Source organism: Pongo abelii, chromosome X (genome assembly GCF_028885655.2).
Source record: "Pongo abelii isolate AG06213 chromosome X, NHGRI_mPonAbe1-v2.0_pri, whole genome shotgun sequence".
Lineage (NCBI taxonomy): Eukaryota > Metazoa > Chordata > Mammalia > Primates > Hominidae > Pongo > Pongo abelii.
This window is the reverse complement of record NC_072008.2, coordinates 9372142-9395610: the sequence shown is the minus strand read 5'-3', so window position 1 is coordinate 9395610 and position 23469 is coordinate 9372142. Positions and strand designations below refer to the sequence as shown.

Sequence of the window (23469 nt, the reverse complement as noted above, 5' to 3'; positions counted from 1 at the left end):
TTAGTCAGATCCATCTTTCACATGACAAAGACACAGTTTTAGGTTTTAAAACACAGTTAAACCTTGGGGGGTGGATTGTGGAATTGAAGTTAATTTTCTGGCTTCCAAGTTTCATCAAAAGACTCTTAGATACTGCCTTGTCTTAGATACTGCCTTGTTGCAACACTCTAAAAAAAAAAGTCCAGTCCTCCTCCCTCCTGCATTGAGTTAGGTGTACTGGGCCTAATTGAATCTTCCTTGGACAGGGATCCTGCATTACCCTGGGACCAGCGTTCAGCTGGGCTAACAAGCCCTCTCCTGTACTTTAAGGGTGATTTCTATGTAATGGCCCCAAGATGCACTCTGGAAGTTGCATTTTTGATTAAGTCCCACCCATCTTCATCAACAGTGACTTCTTTCTTGGAATCAGACTTTGGAAAACAATTTTGATTGAGATGTGTTCCGGCTCATTGAGGCTATAGAGTGCAGGTTGAGTATCCCTAATCCAAAATGCTTCGGCCCACAAGTGTTTCAGATTTCAGATTTCTTTTTTGGACTTTGGAGTATTTTCATGTACATATGAGATATCTTGGGGATGGGACCCAGGTCTCAACATGAAACTCATTTCTGTTTCATATACACCTTATACACAGACCTTGAAGGGAATTTTATACCATATGTATATTTTTTATATGGCATAAAAATATATAGATATATTTTTGAGACAGGGTCTCACTCTGTCTCCCACTCAGGAGTGCAGTGGTGCGATCATAGCTTACTGCAGCCTCAACCTCCTGGGCTGAAGTGATCCTCCTGCCTCAGCCTCCCAATTAGCTGAGACTATAGGCATGAGCCACCACACCCAGCTAATTTTTAAACAATTTTTTGTAGAAACAGGATCTCACTGTTGTTGCCCAGGCTGACCTTGCACTTGTGGGTTCAAGTGATCCTCCTGCCTAGGCCTCCCAAAGTGTTGGGATTACAGGAGTGAGCCACCACACCCAGCCTATATAATATTTTTAATAATTTTGTGCATAAAACAAAGTCTTAACCACATTTTAACTGTGACCCCTCCCACGAGGTTAGGAGTGAAACTTCCCACTTGTGGCATCGTGTTTGCACTCCAAAAGCTTTGGGTTTTGGAGCATCTCAGATTTTGGATTTTTGGGTTAGGGTTTCTCAACCTATATTTTACTTTATTTTATATTGTTAGAGACAGAGTCTCATTGTGTCAGCCAGGCTGGGGTGCAGTGGCACGATCATAGCTAACCACAGCCTTGAACTCCTGGGTTCAAGTGATCCTCCTGCCTCAGCTTCCCGAATCACTGGGATTACAGGTGTGCACCACCGTGCCTAGCTTCAACCTGTATTTGTAACTATTTTTTGAGTTTATGGTGAATGCTATCTTTTTTTAGTGAGACTATGAAAATCAAATACAGATCCCCAAATGGTGTGGTGGGAAGTTGGGTAGATTCACAAACTCCTTCAGCTCTAGAATAAGGGCGATAATGCACATAGAGCGCTTCCTCTGAATTTATTTGCCCCAATTAACCCTTCCTCCTGGCCTTGGTACCCTGGAGGTAGCTTAGAAACAATGTTCAGGCTTAGAGAGAAGCTCAGATGGTCCCACTTGGGTACGCAGGAGGCCTTCCCTCGTGGAAGCTGTATGGGGAAAGCAGATAAGCACTGGGGTCTCCAGAGTAATTTTTCTGGTAGTGAAAACAAGAAGTGCTGCAGGTAATCAGTCTTTATTTTCTTCTTTTTCTGCCTTCATCCTTGGTCTGTTTGGCAGTTACCCAAATTACAAGACTTGACAGTCGTTTCTATTTAATAAGCTTGCTTTGAAACTCGAGAAGCACCCAGTGTGCAGCTCTGTCAACAGGGAATCATTAATGCTGAACAGACAAAATGTGCATGTTTAATTGTTTTCATTGAAATAAGCGCCCCATATACCCCCTGCTATTTAATGAGTACACACAGGTTAACTAAGACCAGGACACCAGACACAGTTGCCATCTCTGATCACTTGCTTAAGCATGTGAAAACAGAAAACAGGCTTGGTTTTGGATGACAAATAGGATTTCACTTTTTTTTTTTTTTTTTTTTTGAGACAGGATCTTGCTCTGTCACCCAGGCTGGAGTACAGTGGCACAATCTCAGCTCACTGCAACTTCGACCTTCTGGGCTCAAGCAATCCTCCCACCTCAGCCTCCTGAGTAGCTGGGATCACAGGCATGCACCACCACACCCAGCTAATTTTTGTATTTTTAGAAGATATGGGGTTTCACCATGTTGCCCAGGCTGGTTTTGAACTCCTGGCCTCAAGTGATCTGCCTGCCTTGGCCTCCCAAAGTGCTGGGATTACAGGCGTGAGCCACCGCTCCCGGCCAGAATTTGCTTTTTTACTTTCACCTTCCGCTTCCACTTTAGCCTAATTCCCAAAGTGAAATAAGTCTGACTAATAGAGGAAGAATGAAGACATTTAAAAGCTTATTTTTGGACATCTATTTCTCCCTTTCTGGACAGTTGGTGGTTACCAGTAAAAGCTAAGACACTGGCAAAACTTCTTGGCATTCCATTAGAATTTTAGTCAGGCTGCGGTACATCCCTGTTTCATAGGAAAAACTGGGAACCAGATTTATACAGGACACAGAAACCTGTATTTCTTCATATGTGAGAAGACGGGAATGTTGGCCCGACTATCATTGAATATCCTGAGTTTTACTACCTAATAAGGCCAGTTTTTCCTTCCTTCCTTCTTCCCTCCCTTCCTTTTCGTGCTTCACTTAAGAATCATGAGAATTATAACCCTACTTCCAGATTCTTGATTCTGAGATGGTGGCTTTGACATGGTACCTCTTCCCAGCATGGGGCCATCAGCTTTCCATCCAAACCGACTCAACTTGCTGCAACTGAACTCAGTGTCGTCCCCACCCAAGTCTGTCCCTCTTCCATCTTGTTTACTTAAATCGCTCCCTCGTCTAACTCATCATCCTGTCTGAAACCTTTCCATCACTTTTTAACAGATTCACCAAAGTCCATCTATCATACAGAAAAGCACACTATTGATGAGTCAGCAGCTCCCCAGATCTCATAAACTGAATGCTTCCCTGGAAGCGGCACCAGGTGAAGACGCGGAACATTGCCAGCGCCCTGCACGCCCTTCTGCCTCTTTTGAGTTGATGTCCTCCTTTCCCCTTTATCCTGGAGCCCTCACGCCTCCTGGGCCCTCTTCTCCTTTGTCCCTGAGTCCTGTCAGCGCTTCTCCCCATCTGTTCTCACTGTCAGCTTCAGGCTAGAACACAACTCTATCATGTCTGTCTCTTGTTCAAAAACCTACTCTTGCTGTCCAGAACTATGGTGTAAAAAAAGCCCTCAGTTTCTTAACCTAGACTCCAAGGTCCGCTTGGACTTGACTTCATCCCGTATTTACAGCCGTATTTCCCACAATTTTTCCTCAAACTCCTTATGATTGAGCCAAATGGAAATATGCAGAGACCCGGTAATATGGATAATAACGACAACAGAAATAGCTGAATGGTTTTGAACGTTTAACAATGCACCAACCAGGCTCTTGGTTAAGATGTAATCTATTTTGTTACTTATAGCAACCTCATGAGATAGGTGATATTGTTAACCCCACTTCACCGGAAGCTGAGTGACTTCCTCAAGGTCACACATCCTGTGAGTCATAGAACTGCCATCAAGACTCAAAGGGTCTGAGCTTGGGGCAAGCTCTATGTACAAGTGCCAAGGTTTCCCACATCGGGATTGTGCTCATGTCATTCCACCGTTCAGGGTGTACATGACCAATATTTATCCATGTCTGGGCCACTCTGCAAGACGCAGCTCACACGTGTCCCCTCCAGTGGGCTCTCCCTGGTTCCCCCCATTGGACGTGGTCTCTGAACACCCAGAACATTTTCCTCATCCCTCTTCTGACACACTTCCTTTAATTCATTAAACAAATACCATCAATTCTCATTATTCAAAGTAGCGGTGTTCTCTACAGTCTCCATGCACGCCAAATTAGCAAATATTAAACTTCTGCTCCTAGGAGAAACACACAGGTCGGGGTCTTGGAGCCTCTTGTCAAACATTTTTGTCAACGGATCAATACGTAATCTTGTTTTGTGTGTGTTCTGCTGAAGACACCTCATTTAATATATGTTATTGATCCATTAAGGTTGAACTCACGGCCAACGGCACTGTAACTCATACGTGAATAATAGCTGTCGAATGTGTATTTTCTCTATAAGGCACATCACAGCCTACTTGTTTTAGGAACAGAAGACAAGACTTCAGCTCTACACTTGGGGACCATTTTAATAAGTGCAATCATCAGTTAGAAGTACAAACATGCAAAAAACATGGCACGAGGTAGGCTGTGAAAAAGACACTGGTTTACAGCAATGAGAGCTGAAACAGGAAGGCAGAGGGTCTCCTCGTTTGACCTCAGCCGGGAACATGCATGTTGAGCAACTTCAAAGACTTTGACCACTCTGTGCATATCCGAGGATGACTGTGAAGCTCACTCAGCCGTGGATCACCCCCTTACACAGCTGCTGCGCTTCGTGGCCCGGTCATGGCACTCCACACACATGACCTCCCATCCTTACCTGTCTTGCCTGGGCACAGATGGATGACTTCCTCAAGAACTGGAGAGCTCTGAGCACCCCTTAATGAGATGAGATTCCAGAGGATTCCCCTGAAGCCCTGACCAACCCCCGATGCAAAGGGATCTTGAGCCGCTGTGGTCTCACCTACGTAGATAACGATATTTGTAAACTTCTTCCTTTGCTTTGTGAATGCTCTGGCTGTTTGTAAATTCCTCTCACTGACTGCAGATCCTTTTACAAAGCCACCCACTCAATGGTAGGGTCCCTGTCTCTCTTCTCTCAGTGCTAGCATAGAGCTTCACCACGTAAGTGGTTATGCAATTAAATAAAACTTGAAAACCTACATGAGCAATACCACTAATTAGAAGGCGCTTACTTTATTCCAAAAAGAGTTATGCCAGACACATTCTGGTCTGCTTGCTAGAGTCTTCTTATTTCTTGAGCATACATCTTGTTGCTTTTGGAGGAGGATAAGATAAGAATACTGAGTGGCTTAGCTTGATTTCGTAGTCCCTTTGAGTGAACTAGATCCCTAGACCTGGGTTCATGGAGCCTGTGGAGCTGAGGCCAGAAAGAGAAGCAAAGTTCCTCAGAGCCCAAGAACTGTTGACCTTGGGTCCCTGTACAAGAGTCAGCAGGGCTGGAAATGCAGGCAGAATATTAGCTAGTATTGCACAGACACTTCTAATTGTTTTTTGTTTGTTTGTTTTGAGAATGAGACTCGCTCTGTCGCCCAGGCTGGAGTGTAGTGGCGCGATCTCGGCTCACTACAACTTCTGCCTCCCGGGTGGAAGCTATTCTCCTGCCTTAGCCTCCGGAGGAGCTGGGATTACAGGCACCTGCCACCATGCCTGGCTAATTTTTGTATTTTTAGTAGAGACGGGATTTTGCCGTGTTGGCCAGGCTGGTCTCGAACTCCTGACCTCAGGTGATCTGCCCGCCTAGGCCTCCCAAAGTGCTGGGATTATAGGTGTGAGCCGTTGTGCCTGGCCCACACGCTTCTATTTGTATGGTTCTCAACATGCAGGTATGTGTTTTGTAACCAAGCGTAGCCCCCCGTTGGACATCGATGGGTTAGTTGGTGTGACTGGGTCCTTTCTTTTTTCTTTTCTTTTCTTTCTTTCTTTTTCTTTTTTCTTTTTATTTGTTTTGAGATAGAGTCTCACTCTGTCACCCAGGCTGGAGTGCAGTGGCGCCATCTTGGCTCACTGCAACCTCTGCCTCCTGGGGTCAAGCGATTCTCCTGCCTCAGCCTCCCGAGTAGCTGGGATTACAGGTGCGTGACACCACGCCCGGCTAATTTTTGTATTTTTTAGTAGAGACAGGGTTTCACCATGTTGGCCAGGCTGGTCTCAAACTCCTGACCTCAAGTGATCCGGCCGCCTCGGCCACAAAGTGCTGGGATTACAGGTGTGAGCCACTGTGCCAGGCCATGACTGGGTCCTTTCATGCTGGTCTTTCCATTTCTTTGCAGTCCTGGAAGCAGGCTACTTTGGGCAGCTGTCCTTGGCTGCTGCTCCCCTGCACCTTAGGATTCTTATGAAAAGTGACTCTATGCAAAGAGACACGCAGCTAATGCGTGCTGTAGGGTGAGTGGAGAGCCTGGGGGCTGGGCTGCAAAAACCTATGCAACCCAAGCCCTATCTGCCTGACCTTGAATTGGTTTACTACATGTCTCTCTCTTACCAGGCAAATCTCCAAGGAGTCGTTCACTTTGGACAGTGCGTCCCCAAATCAAAGATTGATTCATAAAAAGAACTGATGAAATGTTGCCTTTTGCTCAGGCACCCTATCACGCATGTTTTTCCGGAGTCCCTTGCCATTTCTTCCTTGCTGACTTAGAGTAATGATGGAGAACAAAAAGCCAGGAGGATAGAAAAAAGGAAAGCTGCGCTACCCAGAGAGTCTGGGGAAAGAGCCAGGCTTTTCTCCCCAACCCGCATCTTTTTTGGTTGTTGTTTCAAAGAACTTACTTTGCCCCATTCAAGCTGCAGGGGAATCTCTTTTGCTAGAGGGTGCGATCAAAGCGGGTGGGGCATCTCCATGCAGTGTGTAGGTCACAAAATAGCTCTGAGGACATTGAAGTCCTGTGGGACGTTGCACAATGACATACTAGACCCGTTAGACGCGCAGTGGGTTTCGCTTCCTGTACATTTCTCCGAAAAACCTGCCGAGTCATCGACAGTTATCACCACCTTGCAGAATTTATGAAAGCTTCTAAGCAGTCATCTGTATAGTTTCTTTTGCTTCTAGGGCTCCTTGTGCTCTTGTAATTTAAAATTTGTTTAAATAATAAAACCAACACACAACCTGGGGCAAAATTAAAATTCCAGGGAAGGCAGGCGAGGTTTTGCTGGATGGGATCCTTCAAGAAATGTGCAGATAAAACAAGGACCAGCAGCTCTTTTTCCTGAGTCTCCTGGAGCGAACAAGTCATTGTTAGGTGCATGGCTTGATAAAGAGAAGTGACAAGAAGATGGTATTTTAGACACTGAGAAATGAAAGCAAGTGTGCATCGTGTCTAATGCAAATTACTGCTGCCCCTAGAAAAGAGAGGTGTGTGACCACAATGAAAGGAATACGTTTAAAAAAATTTTCCAAGTTAGCAGATTTCTGTCTCAAGAATGTAACAAAAACCATTTTTTTATGTTGAGGATTTTTTAAAGTTAAAAACAAGTCATCTCCTAAGAAAAGATAGGAATGTGATTCCTGAGCTGAGGGTATTTGCATTTTGAATTTTTGTTCCTACCTTTCAAGTAGGAATTGTGCCAAGAAAGCATAAACACAGAGAAGGAAATGGGTGTTTGTATTTGTAATACTTGCCTCAGGAGAAGGGGAGAAGCCAAGAAGAAAGGGTGTGTGATTAACTCCTGAGCGCACTTGGAACCCAATGCGGCCGGAGACGTGAGTTGTGGGCCAGGAGGTGGATCCCTGTGGCCGCAAAATTTTGCTGTGCGACTGCTTGCATCAGTGGTGTTGTGGACACCTTTAGGCAAGGTGTGTCTGTGGCTTGCTGGTATTTCAGCCAAGGAATGTGTCAGAGTGAGTTCAGCAGCCACAACTAGAGAGGATGTGTAGTGTTTCTGGGAGGGGCTTGTGTTGTTCTCAATTTCCGAGTACAAGGCTGGGTGCAGTGACTCACGCCTGTAATCCCAACACTTTGGGAGGCCGAGGCGGGCGGATCACCTAGGTCAGGGGTTCGAGACTAGCCTGACCAACATGGAGAAACCCCATCTCTACTAAAAATACAAAATTAGCCAGGCGTGGTGGCGCATGCTTGTAATCCCAGCTCCTCGGGAGGCTAAGGCAGGAGAATCGCTTGAACGTGGGAGGTGGAGGTCGCGGTGAGCCGAGATCGCGCCACTGCACTCTAGCCTGGGCAACAAGAGCGAAACTCTGTCTCAAAAAAAAAAAAAAAAAAAAAAAAATTCTGGGGACAGAGTGATGTTAGACCAGACAGTGGGTCTCAAACTGTGGGTATGTTTCAGCCACCTGTGGTGCGTGTTAAAAAGGCAGTCACCTAAGATCTCAGCCTGGAGCTGGGATCCATGGAGCTGGGCAGGTTGAGGTGGTTCCAAGTTCAGTACAGGTGGTTCAAGGTCCCTACTCTGAGAAACTGACATCAAATGAAAGAAGACAGGTTTAGCGTGACAGTCCTTTACCATCACACCTCATCATTGGCAAGCCACACTGCTTAGCCACATTCAAAGTCACTGGCAAGTGATTTTATTTTATTTTCAAGCGTGGGACAACTTAATTTTGTGAAATGTATATTTTTTGGTCATAGCATAAGCTACCACTCCTCAGTTCTTTTTGGCTGTTTTACAAACCAATCAAGAAATGTATGGCAAAAACAGCAAAAAGAAAGTCGATTTTAAAAATGTACGATGCATGTTTTCGTTGTATAGACATTAATAATGAAAACAAAAGGAAAATTTTGGCTCTCGAGAAAAATGGAAGTGCCTAAAACGTTAATTTTTTTTCTTTTTTTCCGAATACCCAGACGTCAAGGAGACTAAAATGTAAATTTTAACCTAAAAGTATGAATGTTTTGGGTAGCTGGTTATAGTATCATGCTTGTGATTTGGAAAACACTCTAATGTATCCTTTCCCTGATTATATAGAGATTAGCTAGTATTTTATGTGTAAGCAGGGCCAGCTTTGCTGCCTTGTGACAGTTCAGTCCCACGTGGACTGGTTTAATGTTCTGCAGCCTCCATATTGCAATGCCTCATCATGTTGTCTTTGAGTTTGTATTTTGAAAGCGACGGTCTGACGGGACAGTGGAGCATGAGCGCAGGGCTTGGAGGTGCCACCTCCCTGCCTCCCAGGCTGGACCCTCTGTGCTCCACTTCCCTGCCCCCATCCAATGATGCGGCTACTCTCTGCCTTCTGGCAGGCGCAGAGAGGTTCAGGTCAGCAGGCATGTGCCCCACCTGCCAAATCGTGGGTGGGACCCCGGGAGCCTGTGAGAGTCCACACTGGCTCTCTGAGTATCCCTATGCCCAAAGAGGTGCTGCATTAAAAGTAAAAAGCAAAAGCCAGGCACAGGAGTGTGTGCCTCTAGTTCCAGCTACTTGGGAGGCTGAAGCGGGAGGATTGCTTGAGCCCAGGATGTCAAGCCTGCAGTGACCTATGATTGTGTCATTGTATTCTAGCCTGGGCCACAAAGCAAGAACCTGTCTCTAATAATAATAAGAATAAGTGAAAAAACACCATGACAGGTCCAGAACGACTGGGGAGGGGGGAAGGAAAAATCTTTCTTTTCTGCTTTTGAACAAAGGACCCCAAATTTACATTTTGCACTGTGCCCCACAAATCATGCAGCTGGTCCCATGTGTAAGTCATATATGAACACATCGCTCCACTGCAGGATGATGGATGCAGGTCCAAGAAAGGGGAAAAGGATGACTCATTCCCCCACAAACAATTCACAGGGAAAGAATTCAGATGGCTAATTGCTCACCTAACATAGTTTATAATTCCTAACATAGTTCTATAAATGTTGCAGATTAAATTTTAAAAATCCATGGATGCTCTGTTTCTTTTTAAAAATAGTTATGCATTATTTGTTTCCCCAGTGCAGCTCTGTGCAGGGACAAGCAGTTGGATGGAATCATGCGCAACAGCTCCCTGTAATGTAGAAGTGACATACTGTCCCCGACTGCCACGTCTTGTTCCTCATAGGCGGGCTACTCTCCTGGTGTTTGAAGGGACAACTTCAGCAAGGGGAGAGATCCCATGATTCTCCCAAAGACAGGAACGTGTAGTGAGAAGGCAGAATGGCACTCAGGACGTGCCCCAGGGACTGGTCGGCAGCCAGCAGCGGGAACAAGGACTGGCCAGATCCCTGGTCTTTGCTAATTTCATTGAGCTCATTACCATGCTCTGCTGCGAATGGAATTGTGTCTTTTTTCCAGTTATTCTTAACAGTGGGTCTTCTTCTTCTTTTTTTTTAAATTTAGAAATGTTTTATTTCCTTGCAGAACTCAGTCTACCAATGGATCTTCTAAAGCAGTTATCCATGTAACCTCAGTGAATAGGCATGGTTCTTTCTCCCACCTCAATAAAACACAGCACACTTGGTATTACATAATTGGTTGGAAAATATTTTGAGTATATATATATATATATTTTTTCATGTAGTTAAAAATCAGCAAAGCAGAAATACATTTCTGTATACTCTGAAGTCAGTGATCCTCAACTGGGGGCAATTTTGCTCCTCCCATCCCAGGGGACATTTGACAATGTCTGGAGACAATTTTGGTTGTCACAATGGGGGGCGCGCCTGGCATCCAGTGGTGGAGACCAGGGATGTTGCCAAACATCTTACGATACCTAGAGCAGCCCCCTACAATAGAATTATCTAGTCCCAAATGCCAATGGTGCCGGGATTGACTTACATAAACGATTCTATTTTTAGAAGTGTTATTTAGTTCCATTCCCCAGCAATAATCTAGCATTATTTCTTCCCCAGGAGAAGCTTCCATGAACCAGAATTCAGAATATTAACTTATAGGAGAATGCCTCCCAAAAGGCGATTGTGGGTTTGTCTCTATCATAAAATACAGAGGAACGTGCAGTCTGAGAATGTTCATAATGGGAGCAAAGTGGAGACATGCAGCCCTGCCTTGGGAGTGTTGGAAGGAGTGTATCACGAAGCTCCAACCTTGCCAGTACAAAAAGGCAAAAAAATTGACAGGCAGCTTTCAAGAATTTGGATGTGCAGGTCACACCCCAGACCAATGAAACCCCAGTCTCTGTCAGTGGGACCTGGGTGGTGGGAGTGTTTGAAGCTCCCAGAGTGCCCCCAATGTGGGGCCAGACTGGAGCATCACAGGATACATGGTTTAGATGTGGGGTAAGCGGGGTTAGCTGTGCAGGAGGCAGTGACCAAGGGATAGGACCAATACCCCTCCACGTAAGCTAAGGCAACTGACGCCTGTGCAAATCCACTGCAAATCAGCCCTCATTTAAATAATAACTGTACAGTCAGAGACTGTGGCTGGGATCCAGCGTTGGCTGGGTTCTACATGGCACACATGGGATTAATAACATCAAGCATGGAGATATTGGTGAGAAGGGGGAAGGAGAGGCAGGAACAAGCTCTCTTTCATTCATTACTGAGAATTCTCCTTCCAACTTATTTTAGAGTTAACTACAAGATCTGTTTAGTCAATGAAGTGACTGGAGCGTTTTCTTTTCTTTTTTTTTTTGTTTATTTTTTGAGACAGGGTCTCACTCTGTCCCCCAGGCTGGAGTGCAATGGTGTGGTCTCAGCTCACTGCAACCTCTGCCTCCTGGGCTCAAGCGATCCTCCTGCCTCAGCCTCCCGAGTAGCTGGGACTACAGGCACCTGATACCATGCATGCCTGGCTAATTTTTTTTTTTTTTTTTTTTTTTTTTTTTGAGGCAGAGTCTCGCTCTATTGCCCAGGCTGAGTGCAGTGGCGCCATCTTGGCTCACTGCAACCTCTGCCTTCCATGTTCAAGAGATTCTCCTGCCTCAGCCCCCTGAGTAGCTGGGATTACAGGCGTCAGGTCCGCCATGACGCCTGGCTAGTTTTTGTATTTTTAGTAGAGATGGGGTTTCACTATGTTGGCCAGGCTGGTCTTGAACTCCTAACCTCAAGTAATCCGCCTGCTGTGGCCTCCCAAAGTGTTGGGATTACAGGCATGAGCCACCACGCTCGGCCACACCTAGCTAATTTTTGTATTTTTTGTAAAGATGGGGTCTCACTATGTTGCCCAGGCTGGTCTCGAACTCTTGAGCTCGAGCAATCTGCCTGCCTTGGCCTCCCGTAGTGCTGGGACTGTAGGGGTGAGCCACTGCACCAGGTTGAGACTAGAGCCTTTTCTGTAGTTGAGACCACAGTTTCTCTATGTCAGCACCGTGAACATTTGGGACTGGAGCATGCTCTGTGGTGGGGCCGTCCTGTGCACAGTAGGGGGTTGACCAGCATCCCTGGCCTCCACCCATGGGATGTCAAGAGCACCCCCCGCACCTGTTTGAGACAACTCAAAAAGTCTGCAGACATTGCCTAATATCCTTTCTGGGGTAAAATGCCTGCTGGCTGAGGGCCACTGGTCTAGACCGGTGCTTTTTAAATTGCTGAGGTGCGTATCTCAAAAATTAGTCGGTTGTGCATTCAGTTGAGTGGGTAGTGACTAGCACTGAAAGCATTAAATGGAAGTGGATAGCCCAGAAAATTGTAGAATGAGCCCATGGCAAGGGGAAGGATAAGTTCATGAGCATCGTGTCACATTTTGGTCACATATATGTGTATGTGGGTCTTGTGTTTCTGTGTGAAATGTACTTCTTACTGTGGATGGGAGTTTCCTGGGGGAGAAGGAACCACCAAAGAGCTCACACTGGTCAGATGAGGTTAGTTCAAGGAAAGCCTCAGGAGGCAGGGCTTAACCTCATACATCGCCAGGGACATAAATTGATGGATTGGTATTACTATTATTATTATTATTTTATTATTTTTATATATTATTTTTATATAATATATATAATATATAATATATTTTATATAATATATAATAATAATATATATTTTATATATAATATATATTTTAGATATATAATATAATATATAATATATAGTTTAGATATATAATATAATATATAATATATATAGTTTAGATATATAATATAATATATAATATATATGGTTTAGATATATAATATATAATATATAATATATATAGTTTAGATATATAATATATAATATATAATATATATAGTTTAGATATATAATATATAATATATAATATATAATATATATAGTTTAGATATATAATATATAATATATAATATATATAGTTTAGATATATAATATATAATATATTATATATAGTTTAGATATATAATATATAATATATTATATATAGTTTAGATATATAATATATAAAATATATAGTTTAGATATATAATATATAATATATAAAATATATAATATATAATATATATTTATATTATATATATTATATATAATATTTATATTATATATATTATATATAATATATATATTATATATATATTTATATTATATAATATATATAATATATATATTATATTACATATGACATATAATATATTATATATGATATATAATATATTATGATATATATTATATTATATATGATATATGATATATGATATATATTATATATTATATATGATATATGATATATATTATATATTATATATGATATATGATATATATTATATATTATATATGATATATGATATATATTATATATAAATTATATGATATATGATATATTATATATAAATTATATATGATATATTATATATATCATATATAATATATAATATGATATATATAATATATATGTATATTTTATATATAATTATTATATATTTATATAAAATAATTATATATTTATAATAATAATATTATTATTATTATCATTATTTTAAAGACAGAGTCTTGCTGGGTCTCCCAGGCTGGAGTTCAGTGGTGCCATCTCGGCTCACTGCAATTTCCACCTCCCTGGTTCAGGTATTCTCCTGCCTCAGCCTCCCGAGTAGCTGGGATTACAGGCATGTGCCACCACACCCAGCTAATTTTTGTATTTTTAGTAGGGACAGGGTTTTGCTATGTTAGCCAGGCTGGTCTCGAACTCCTGGCTTCAAGTGATCCGCCTGCCTCAGCCTCCTAAAGTGCTGGGATTATAGGTGTGAGCCACCGTGCCCAGCAATTTATGGATGATTTTGTATGGCATATGGGAAAGGCAGCGAAACACCATGGCAAAGATGATCTGGTGCAGAGTGTCTTGGGAACCAGCAGGAGGGCAGAAACGGCTGGAAGGACTGAGATCAAGTGCATTCACAAAGCAACGAGGGCTTAGACCCAAGTAGGAAAGCAGAGAAGTGGTCTTGAAGAAAAAGCCAGGATTTGTCACAGATTTGCTCTAGCACATGCTAGCTTTAGAGTGGCCTATCCTGAAGGTATTTTGCCTTTAATAGGTCTATAATAGGGGCCTTTTTTCACTTGGAGACAGTGCCTGCAAAAATGATCTGTTACACTATAACTTTTTATTTTATTTTTTATTTTATTTTTTTTAAGAGGCAAGGGTCTTGCCATGTTGTCTGGGCTAGTCTCGAACTCCTGAGCTCAAGCGATCTACCTGCCTCGGCAGCCCAAAGTGCTAGGATTACAGGAGTAATCCACTGCGCCCGGCCAACACTATAACATTTTTAAACTTGAGAGTTAATCAAACTCAAAAAGAGGTTCTTGAGATACAATTTACATAGCGTAAAATTCACCCATTGTAACTGCATAATTCATTGTTTTGATTTTAGTAATTTACAGAGTTGTGCAATCCTGATGGTAATCTAATTTTAGAACATTTCCATCACCCCAAAAAGAAACCTGGTGCAGGCTGGGCTCAGTGGCTCATGCCTGTAATTCCAGCACTTTGGGAGGCTGAAGCGAGGGGATCGTTTGAGTCCAGGAGTTTGAGACCAGCCTGGGCAATGTGGAGAAACCCCATCTCTACAAAAACACAAATATTAGCCAGGTGTGGTGGTGTGCCCCTGTGGTCCCAACTATTAGCGAGGCTGAGGTAGGAGGATCAATTGAGCCTGTGAAGTTGAGGCTGCAGTGGGCTGTGATTGAGCCACTGCGCTCCAGCCTGGGCAACAGAGCAAGGACCCGTCTCAAAAAAGAAAAAAAAAAAAAAAAGAAAGAAAGAAACCTTGTGCCCACTGGCAGTCTCTCCCCATCCTTCTCCTCCCCTCACCAGCAACAACCACTAATCTACTTTCTGTCTCTAGCCTGTTCTGGACATTTCTTATAAAATAAATCATACGATATGTAGCCTTTTGCGTCTTAGCATAGTGTTTTCAAGGTTCAACCACGTTTTAGCATTTCAGAACTTCACTTCTTTTTATGGCTGAATAATATCCATTGTATGGATAGAGCACATTTTGTATATCCATGTATCCATTGATGGGCATTTGGATTGTTTCCACTTTTTGGCTCTCATGGGTGATACTGCTGTGAGCTTTCATCTAGGAATCTGTGGATGTATGTTTTCATTTCTCTTGGGTAGACAGATATGGTTGATCACATTGTAACACTGATATTATTGATTAAATTATTGATTATTGATTAAAAGAACTGAAGGTCCACTATGCGAGCCAGCATTCTGAAGATACCAGAATGGCTCTGGAGTTAATTCTTTCTTACTAAAGAAATGGAAGTCAAGGGGTGATGATTTGTGGAAGGCAAGGCTGTGTATTGTTCTCAAATTTCTTCTTTTTATGTTCAGTATTCAATATTCCTCATCAAGTTGTGTGATGGACGCAGAAAGAGAGGTTCCTTCAAGCCAACCGCCAGTCACCTGGGGGACTCTTCATCAACTCAGGCCATGAGCTTTGAGGCCTGTGAACTTCATCACTAACACGTGACTGTTTTCTTTCACTGTGACGCCGAAAATCATGTCCCACGTTGAGATTTGTGCCTTTCATCTTGGCCTGGCACGGTGGCTCACACCCTTAATCCCAGCCCTTTGGGAGCCCGAGGTCGGTGGATCATGAGACCATCCTGGCCTTCATAGTGAAACCCCGTCTCTACTAAAAATACAAAGATTAGCTCGGCGTGGTGGCACGTGCCTGTAGTCCCAGCTACTCGGGAGACTGAGGCAGGAGAATCCCTTGAACCAGGGAGTTGGACGTTCAAGGGAGCAGTGAAATGAGATGGCGCCACTGCACTCCAGCCTGGTGACAGAGCGAGACTCCATCTCAAAGAAGAAAAAAAAGTCACTCAGGGCCGGGTGTCCTGGTTCACGCCTGTAATTTTACCACTTTGGGAGGCCGAGGCGGGCGGATGACTTGAGGTCAGGAATTCAAGACCAGCCTGGCTAACATGGTGAAACACCATCTCTACTAGAAATACAAAAATTAGCGGGGCGTGGTGGTGGGCGCCTGTAATCTCAGCTACTCAGGAGGCTGAGGCAGTAGAATTGCCTGAACCCGGAAGGTGGAGGTTGCAGTGAGCTGAGATCGTGCCACTGCACTCCAGCCTGGGGAATAGAGTGAGTCTCCATCTCAAAAATAAGAAAAAATAAAATCCACTATCCTGCTAAAACGCACATATGTATATATATCAACATACAAAACACTTTAGTAGAGAATATAACAGAAGGGAACATTTCCGCTCCCCACCGCCAATATTTAGGCTTTGCAGGACATCCCCAGAACGTGGCGGGCAGTGCTTTGGGAGAGAGGGCTCCTCCCGAGGCTCTGGGATATTAGGATATTGGCGATGCCCCCCAGACACCTGGAGCACCCCCTACTGTCCTGTTTTGCTCACCTTCTTTTCTTTTCTTTCTTTTTTTTTTTTTTTTTGTTGAGATAGGGTCTCGCTTTGTCACCCAGGAGGGAGCACGGTGGCACGATCATGGCTTACTGCAGCCTCAACCTCCCAGGCTCAAGCAATCCTCTCACCTCAGCTTCCCAAGTAGCTGTCACCCTCTTTTCTGACATAAGGTCTAACTAAGGTCAAGAATCAGCTTTAGGCTTGGAAACTTGGCCAATGTTTTCTGCCTTTAACTCTAGAAAGTTTCAAACAGTAATTCCAAACAACCCCAGTGCAGGCAATGGCAACAGACGGACCCATGGTGCAGAGGAAACTGTATTCATTTCTTGCACTGAAGCTAGTGAAGAAAAAGGTGACTTATGTGACTTCACGATGGGGAATAACTTAGGATACCGTCCTTAAATGTTAAACAAGAGGAATACTGTGCAAGAGGAATATGGTTACTACATTCTGGCATATACAATTACACGCGGTGGAATTTAAGCCCTCATTTAAAGTATAATTTTGAAAAATATTTAGTGACCTAGAAAAATATTTAGTTTTTAATACTAGGTAACCACATCGGAACGCTGAACTATTTATACAGAGTGAGCCCGATTTTATTATTTACCTCACCTCCACCCTCAACTCCCATTTTTGGATGGGAAAATTCTTCCACACAGAGGAAAACGACAGGCACGTTATGAATGCAAACGTCAACGTCGGTTTTCTCTGGGAATTTTTATTTTCTTGGACAGAAAAGTGGCTACACTTTGTTTTTTATTAGGAAGAGAAGACGCTTTAACATCTAAGTAGTGAAGCTACAGCGGAGTGAAGAAGCCCCTTCACCCATCAGATGGCTTAAGAACGTCATCCTGGCGTCTTCCAAAACTCTCGAATCCCCTCCTGCCGTGATGACACAGAATCAGAGGCTTCCAGGGGTACGCTTAGGGGGCGTCTGATGCGCAGGTGCACACGGCAGCTACTGAGCCCCAACTCTGGAGTGTTCTTACTCAGGGATTTAATTATAGGGCGGGGTCGTCAGGAGCAGGTCGCCCACTGCCCTGCAGGAACCCTTTTTGACCTTCAGTAGAGACGGAGCCCTAAAACTTTGGGCCTGATTTTCCCTTCCCCAAATCCTCCTCGTGCCCTTCCCAGGCACTTCCTCACCCCCAGAGATTCCCTTCTTTACCTCTGTCCCCAAGTTCCTCTCCCCCCGGGCCTTCTCAAGGGCTCCCCCGCAGCAGGACCCCTCTGCCGTCCCCTTTCCTGTTTCAGAGTGTCGCGGCGTTCTGGGAACCACAGCACCCCCCAACAGCCCTGAGATCCCCGGGGGAGGACCCGGTGAACCTGAGCCGTGTTTTGGGAGCACAGGGAGACACCCGCGCGCGGGCGGCCGGCGGCGTGGGGGCGGGGCGCTGCGAGTGCGCAGCTCTTCTAAGGTCCTCGGTAATTCTTTCCCGGTCCATGTAGGGCGCTGGCACAGACCGGCCCCAAGTCTGATCCTGGGGGAGGGGAGAAGAGAGGGGAGGGGAAGGGAGGAGGCTGGAAGACTAAGAGGGAGGAGGGAGGCTGTGGCCTAAACTCCAATGCAGGGAGGGGAGGCTAGGAGGGGGAAGGGAGGGACAGAGAGGGGATGAAAAGCAGAGGAGGAGGGGGAAGGGGAGGCGGAGGAGAGAGGGGTGCAAAACGGAGGAGGAGGGGGGAGGAGGGAGGGGGTGAAAAGCAGAGAAGGATGGGGAGGGGAGAAGTGGAGGGGAGAAGGAGGGGGAGGGTAAAAAGCAGAGGGGGAGGGGAGGAAGAGGGAGGGGTGAAAGCAGAGGGGGAGGGAAGGAGGGAGGGGGTGAAAGCAGCGGGGGAGGGGGAGGGGAGGAGGGAAGGAGCAGGGGGAGGGTAAAAAGCAGAGGGGGAGGAGAGGAGGAGGGAGGGGGTGAAAAGCAGAGGGGCAGGGGGAGGGGAGGAGGAGGGAGGGGGATGGGAGGTGAGGGAGGGAGGACAAGGGGAAGTGAAAAAGGGAGGAGGGGGAGGGGAAGTGAAAGAGGGAGAAGGGGGAGGGGAAGTGAAAGAGGGAGAAGGGGGAGGGGAAGTGAAAGAGGGAGGAGGGGGAGGGGCGCCACCCAGCCTCTTTCCGGAGGAGACTCATTTAGATGCAATGGCCAATTTTTTTTTTTTAAACCAGACTGTATAAATTTACAGTTTCCTTTTCAGCTGAAGCAGACAATGTTAAAACACATTAGATTCTCTGTTTCGGAATGCAAATTAAACATAGGCAAGCTCTTGGAAGGCTTCATTGAGGGCTTAAGAAAATAGGAGATTGAAAACGTTGATGCTTGAGTAAGGCAAGAGATTTTAGCCTTGTAGCAATGTGGTGGTGTGTGTTTACTTAAAAAGAGAAAATTGCTTAATAATAAAACGGCCCTAGTCTTCCTTGAACATAACAGGAAGCAGTGCTTAAAAAAACATTTCTTTTTTTTTTTTTTTTTTTTTTTACAGCCACCATTTATTTGTCGGTGCACAGGGAGGGGGTGCACAGGGAGGGGGTGCACAGGGAGGGGGTGCACAGGGAGGGGGTGCACAGGGAGGGTGTGCGGTTGAGGCAGGGTTGGGGTAGTCACACCAGGCACTCCCCAAAGCCTGCTCACCCGGCCCCTCCAACCCCAAGGAGTGGAATCTAGAAGCAGCCCCTAGGGGCTCTCCCCTCTAATCTAGAAATGACTTTCCTAAATAGCTATCACTATAAACTAGGTTCCTTTCTGTTCTCTGTCCCCTTTTCTCACCCCCAAAGCAAAAACAACAAAAACACAACCTAATAGAAAAGCCCCTCCCACCCCAACTAAAAACAAGCAGAACACTCGCTCCAAATTCTGCTTCTGCTGTTCCTGCCCCGTTATGGGAGCCTTGTGGGCTATTTTCTGCTCTTTTCTCCCCCTGGAGAGTTATTTAAGTCCTTTAAATGCCATTCTGTGCACACATAACTTAAAAATGGTCTGGCACGGGGGAAAAGTTGGCAAATGTCTAGTTCACAATCTGTTGCCGTTATGTGAAGCCAGATTCAGTAAAAACTATTGGCTTCCGGAGCCAGGTTACGCAACATCTTAGAAGGGTTTGGGGATGTGTCTGCAGGAGGGGGAAGGGGGACCTGAGAGGGGAAATACCGAGCTGGGTGTCACATGTAAGTTTGCTGTACTGGGGATGGCCGTGGACACAGTCGGGTGTAGGGAGCTGCACCATTTCAGTCTTAAGAGCAAGAAGCCCCCCTGCATTTTAACTGTGTGGGCTTTGAAAATGGGGGTGAGGGGACCAAAAGGCCTTCCCGGGCCTTGAGTTCCTGTAGGGTCTCCACACTGAGATGGCGAGTGGGGGATGGGCCCGTATGAGCCGGCTAGGGCTGCCATGCCAGAGCAGCAGACGGGGATTCCCTCACATCCTGGAGGCCACATGTTTGAAACCCAAGTGTCACAGGGCTGCTTTCTCCCGCAGCCCCTCTCGGTGGCTTGTAGACGGCCTGTGTCCTACCATGGTCGTCCCTGTGTGTGTGCCTGTGTCCTCATCGCCTCTTCTTGTAAGGACTCCAGTCCTACTGGACCAGGGCCCACCCTAATGACCTCATTTTAATTTAATTACCTCCTTAGAGATCCTGTTTCCAAATACGGTCACATTCCAAAAGGTAGTGGGGATTAGAGCTTCAGCCTTTGAATTTTAGGGATTATTCCCCATTATGGGATGGGGAGAACACTTAAGAGGCTTGATAAGGGAAGCAGAGAGGGTGGGGAAGGAGTTTGCACCCCTTGGGCACCCAGGCCTCTGGATGCCCCTGGCCCCTCAGCCCCTGGGTTTGCAGACTGGAGAGCAGGGCTGCTCCCGGGGAAGTGGGCGGGGTGGGGGCGGGGTAGCTGTTAACTGCTAGACTTGGGCCTGTCGCCCATATGACAGCTGCATTTTTAATTCTCTTTTGGAATATTCCTTCTGTATTGCAGTTTCACCGTAGCCTGAGAGCCAGCTGGATAAGCTGCTAGGAACACAGGATTCCCTAGTGATAGCGCAGGGCAGCAGTGGTGTCTCAGTGTCTTGCTCACATCTGTGTGCTTGGCAGCTGGGAGGGAGCCCCAGGTAATTCTGCAGACTAAAGGAGGGGAGGAGCAAGCTCACCCTGTGGGTTTTCAGGATGCTAATTTAATCTTCGTTGTTTGTGCTTGACAGAAACCACAAAGCTTGTTTATCCAAAGCAGTATCTTTTGTGGTGAAACGATTATCAGTAATTATTAAGAAACGGACGGAGTCTTCTCCTTGGCCACTGAAAAACTCAGAAATGTGGGGAGAAATATCAGAGTTGTGGATGATCTGATATCATGAATTTTCTTAGGAAGGAGATGACCAGAGGCGAAAGTGTATTGGAGCTTCCATCTCGGTGGCTTCTTTTAAGGTTTGGTTCCAAATGGTGGTGACTCCAGAGAGTTGATGATCTCAGAATGCTTTTGAATTTGCACAGCGAAGCCTTCAAGTCCTGCCTTGGCAGTTTCAACAGAAGCATAAAGGATTCAAGGAACCACAGACATGATGGTGGAGACATTTGTGGTGGTGATTTTCCTGGCAAAGCCCTGGGGAGCCGGCTGGCTTGGTCAGCTGTAGGCAGTTTGTCCTTTCCCTCTGGGGGAAACCCACTTTGTCCAGGACACTCCGGAGTCCTTCGGGCCATTCACGATCTTTCCCCCTTTATTCAAGCTCACCTTTCTCTCTCTTTTTTTTTTTTTTTATTTGAGAAGGAGTCTTGCTCTGTTGCCCAGGCTGGAGTGCAGTGGCGCGATCTCGGTTCACTGCAAGCTCCGCCTTCCGGGTTCACGCCATTCTCCTGCCTCAGCCTCCCGAGTAGCTGGGACTGCAGGCGCCCGCCACCACGCCCGGCTAATTTTTTGTATTTTTTTAGTAGAGACGGAGTTTCACCGTGTTAGCCAGGATGGTGCTCATCTCTGTTTAAGGAACAGCCGAGCGTCCCTGGAGGCGCCAAGTCTTCTCTTCTACGGAACTGCGCAAGCAGGAATCTCTATGAGGATTCCTAGGAATTCTGTACCTGAGTGAATGCAGACTTTTTGCACCAGCTTCCAGTAGGTGATTCACTAGAGGCCAGAGGCAGGGGAAATGGAATCATTCACTCATTCTTTCATGCCTTTTGTTTCCTGCTTCTAAACTCTTGCTTCTTTTGTGTGTATTTTATTTTGTTTGCCTTAGCTTCTTAAGTCAGGGAGGGTTAGAAGAGAAGGAAGGTGTTTGAAATATACGAGTGAGAAAGGAACGGAAATTGCTGCTTGGTCATAGCACCAAAGGAAGGTGAAAATATGTGTAGTGGACGTGGTAGTTTTTGTCTGACTACGTGTTCGGCCTCTATCTTTCGGTTAAAACAACTCAAGTTTTCTCTGGGGAACACAGGCTGTTATTCTCAGTCCCTGAGATACAGAGCTCCTGCGCTTGGGGCCCAGGTCTGGCCAAACGGCATCTCATATTTCTTGTCCACGGTGACTTCTTAACCCAAATCCTGACCCAGAGACAGCCAGATCTGGGCTTCTATTAGAATTCTTGACAAAGGTTTGTTTTTGTTTTTGTTTGTTTGTTCTTTTTGCTAGGGTTGCTAAACAGGTACCAGTAAACCTGGTGATGAAAAAAAAACCCATCATTCTTATCACTCCTTGAGACCGAAAATGGTACTGAGGAATATGGAGCTAAGGGGTGACACCTCTCTGGATAGCATGGGAATACCTGGATCTAGCCAAGCCTGAAGGCCACACATGACATTTGCAGTTATGTGAACCAATGTGTTTCTTTTCTTTTCTTTTTTCTTTTCTCTTCTCTTCTATTCTTTTTTCTTTCTTTCTTTCTCTTTCTTTCTTTTTCTTTCTTTCTTTCTCTTTCTTTCTTGTAGCCCCATTTGACTTTAGTTTCAAATGCTTATCACTGAAAAATGTTCTTGGCTTATTGAAATACTAACCTCTATTTTGTTGAGTATTAAAATTATAGGCCAGGCACGAAGGCTCGCACCTGTAATCCCAGCACTTTGGAAGGCCGAGGCGGGTGATCACCTGAGGTTGGGAGTTTGAGACCAGCCTGACCAACATGGAGAAACCCCGTCTCTATTAAAAATACAAAATTAGCCTGGTGTGGTGGCACATGCCTGTAATCCCAGCTATGCAGGAGGCTGAGGCAGGAGAATGGCTTGAACCCGGGAAGGAGGTTGCGGTGAGCTGAGATCGCACCATTACATGCCAGCCTGGGCAACAAGAGTGAAACTCCGTCTCAAAAAAAAAAAAAAAATACATATTATATATAAAATTTGATGCTGTTGGAGCCACAGAGCATTTTCCTCCTTCCCTTTCATTTTTTATTGTGACTTATGACCTATAAGTGTTAAAGAGCATTCCAGAGACATATACATGTTATTGAACCAGTGATTTCCCAAGTGAAGAGGTAGAACATTGCCATTTGCTCAGGGGCCTCGTACGATTACCATTGCACTAGAAGTCTCTCACCATCGGAAGCTACCACTATTTGGGCTTTTGGGGAAATCATCTCTTTGCTTTTTTTTTTTTTTTTAATAATGTCCTCTATGTGCGCATCCTCAACAAGAAGTAATTTTGTATTAATGGAATCATACAGCATGTATCTTCTGGGGTCTTGCATCTGTCACCAACGTTGTATGTGCAATGTTCCTATCTGCTGTCACTGTAGCTCATTTATTCTCAATGCTATCATAGCATCCCACGTATGACAGTACGCAATGTATCCATTAGGGAGTACCTTGTGTACTGGATGTTTACTGTAGAGAATTTATTGAAGTCGATCAGTGCAACAGAGCTCATATTGGAAACAAACTGAAATGTGCATCACTCTGTGCAGAAGCCCAGTCTTGAATCAACCCAGCCATCTGCCTTCCTTGGTCCACATCGAAGCAGTTGATGGCTGCGAAGGAAAAATTGCACAACTGAGCAAATCTGTGTTACTACAGCATTGTGATCTTCAACCCCAGCTGGGCCCTCCTGAGAGCAAGCG

The 23469-nt window shown here is 45.0% G+C and overlaps 1 long non-coding RNA gene across 1 annotated transcript in view; it reads left to right on the top strand.

Moving 5' to 3' along the window:
* The window catches only part of LOC129052885 (uncharacterized), a 102904-nt gene extending 87435 nt beyond the window's left edge, over positions 1-15469 (top strand). Inside the window, exon 3 of the long non-coding RNA XR_008518010.2 lies at positions 15404-15469. This is a non-coding gene — a long non-coding RNA (uncharacterized LOC129052885). The remainder of the gene's footprint in view (positions 1-15403) is intronic.
* Positions 15470-23469: the final 8000 nt, after the last annotated feature.